This window comes from Chaetura pelagica, unplaced genomic scaffold, assembly GCF_000747805.2.
Source record: "Chaetura pelagica isolate M959 unplaced genomic scaffold, ChaPel_1.0 scaffold76, whole genome shotgun sequence".
Taxonomy (NCBI): Eukaryota; Metazoa; Chordata; class Aves; order Apodiformes; family Apodidae; genus Chaetura; species Chaetura pelagica.
The window spans coordinates 13250138-13252810 of record NW_009970723.1 but is presented as its reverse complement, the minus strand read 5'-3'; positions in this window follow the sequence as shown (position 1 = coordinate 13252810).

Sequence of the window (2673 nt, the reverse complement as noted above, 5' to 3'; positions counted from 1 at the left end):
AACAAAATTCTCCTTATTAATCTGCAACTGTTAGCAAATCATGTGCTGAGTTTTTTCATTCTGCAGGAATCCATATAATACTATGTGCTGTCTTGCCAAGGCATATTGTAATACTGAAGAAATTGGACACAGAGGTTCACCCTGCAATGGTTTTGGAGGTAGAGTGTTTTCATTGGCTGAGGGGCCACATGATGCTGAGTGTTAATCAGTAAGAGCTATAACCTCATAACTCCTCAAACAGCTGAGGTTGCAACGACACAGCACAGCATCCTCTCTTTGATGGCAGCCCTCCCTATCCCAGCAGCCAAGACTGTGATAATATAGAAGTGCTATAAAAGCTTTAGATTTCCTCTTCAAAGAGGTGTTTGTTCTATGCTGGCTGCACAAGCCTCTTGCCTGTTAGTAAAATAAAGATGGTTGATGACCTAAGCACACACGCATGTGGTTACTTACATTGTTTAATAATTGGCAATTAGCAGTGTAACACCCTCTCAAAAAAGCCTTCACTTTGACACCTTACACAGATCAGGGAAGATTCCAGGGGGAAATGTGGATGCAACTGAGGTTTTGAAGGATAAAAGAGTATAGCTGTAAGTGTACAAATTATGCCACGTGAGATAGCCTCAGTGTCTTAATCGATTGTCTTTACTAGTGTATAATCTTTCATAATCTTTTTAGTAAAAGCAGTTTTATTGGACAAGATTCCACCATGAATATTTTCTTAACTGGAACTCTCACTAATATCCACATTGAAGGGCACTGGCTCAATACAGCACCTGACAAATGTGCCTGCTACTGCCACCGAGAACACACTTCAGCACTCCATTGTCTCACAGCTCATTGCAATAGAACCCGAAAGGTCTTTCTTTCATTCCTCCTAGTTGCATCTTGTTTGCAACCTAACCCAATCACACGTGCTTCTTGGCTGTCCATACAGGTGGAGTTCCTTCTGTTACAACAAGTAAATACTTCTCATGTTCAGGAATAATTGATGGACTAGACTTCCCAGTCTGAACCGTGTTTCATTTGTTCCAACTTGACAGAAGGTTGCAATAGCCTGCAATGTCTTGTAACAGATCAAAACCATTATGGGGTAAAATTGTCCTCCAGATCTGGGCTGTTAGCTTCCTGATGCTAAAGGAGCAATTCAAACTTTCAGGATTACATGAGGCTTTTTTTGACAAATTAAAAGTGACCTTCTTTTATGTACAGATGGGAGCAAATCATCAATTAGAGTGAAGTTGTTTAGCTCCCTTTAATACAGTGGGTTTGTGCCAAATTATACTACCAAAGATTATCACTGCAGGATGGGCAGAATAATTGTAAAATAATCTCCACAGTTATAATTTGTTTGTTTTAACGAGGAACATTTTACTTGCTGTTTGGTAGGGACCATTTACAGTCTAGGACATCATTACATTTTAACAGGAATGTTTTTCACTGTGACAAGTGGAGATAATTAGAACTGTCTTAAATACCAGCTTGAAATGTCTTTAGGTTTTCCTTCTATGGGAAAAAGAGTCCTTTTAGACAAGAAGTAGATAAGCAGGTCTACTTCTTTATAGGGAAATAGAATGAAATAACGCTGCAAATAAATTAGTTAGATAATATTTTTAATCGGAATATGGAAGCAACTACTATTCTCACAAGCCAACTAACTTAAAACATACGACTTCCTTAATCAAAAACAGAGCAATAGAGCAGCTATTACTAAAAAAAAATCAAGATAGAAAAATCTGTAATTCTTTCTGTGGAACTTCATGTATAAACACTGTGATTACTCACATAGAAATAGTGCTATAAATAATAAAACATAACATATAATATAAATAATGTTATAAGGCCATTATAAATGCTTTGCTTTATTATTGAAAAATGCCATGTCCTAAAAATAAAAAGTGTGATTTTTACATGAGTTTTTAAGTACTTTAGTGTTTTATTGCAGATTTTTGACCAGTATTTGTTTATTCCATTTCTATCTTCCTTTTTTTTTTTTTTTTTTTTTTTTTTAAAGTAAAAATATTGTATGTGCTTTGAAGATCAAACATGCCATCTCATACCGTCACTTACTTTACAGTGAATCTGCAAAAATCTCTTTATTTGAAAAGCAGTGGATCATCTAATATCAGCTAGAGACAGAACTACATTATCATTTGACTAGATCTTTAAAACTGCTTAAGAACACAGGAATATCCATAGTAGATCTCATGAAAGCTCTGTCTCAGCCAGTATTCTGCCTCCAACATAAGTGGACATCAGGGTAAAAGAAGATATACACAAGCATAGATACTCCCCTCTAAAATTATTTCAGCCTCTTCCTACTTCCACCTCAAGGAATTTCTTGCTTTTAGTTTATCTCTACATGGACTGCTTTACTTCACTGAGAAGCAGTAAGAGCAATACTTCAGATAAATTGTTTTCCTTTTTTTTGATTGTTTCTAGCATCAGTATTTTGATTATGTTAGCAAAAGAACAGATTTTAAACTATTAGGTATTAATGTATCAATGACTGGAACTTCGTTAAACATATTATGTGGAATATTTTTTCCTCCTGAGTATCACATGCAAATTTGAAGACTTCACTAACTCTTCTTGGTTTCACAGAAAGAAGAGACATTAAAAATATGGTCTTTCTGAATTTTGGAACAAGCAGCAGCAACCAAGTCAACCCAA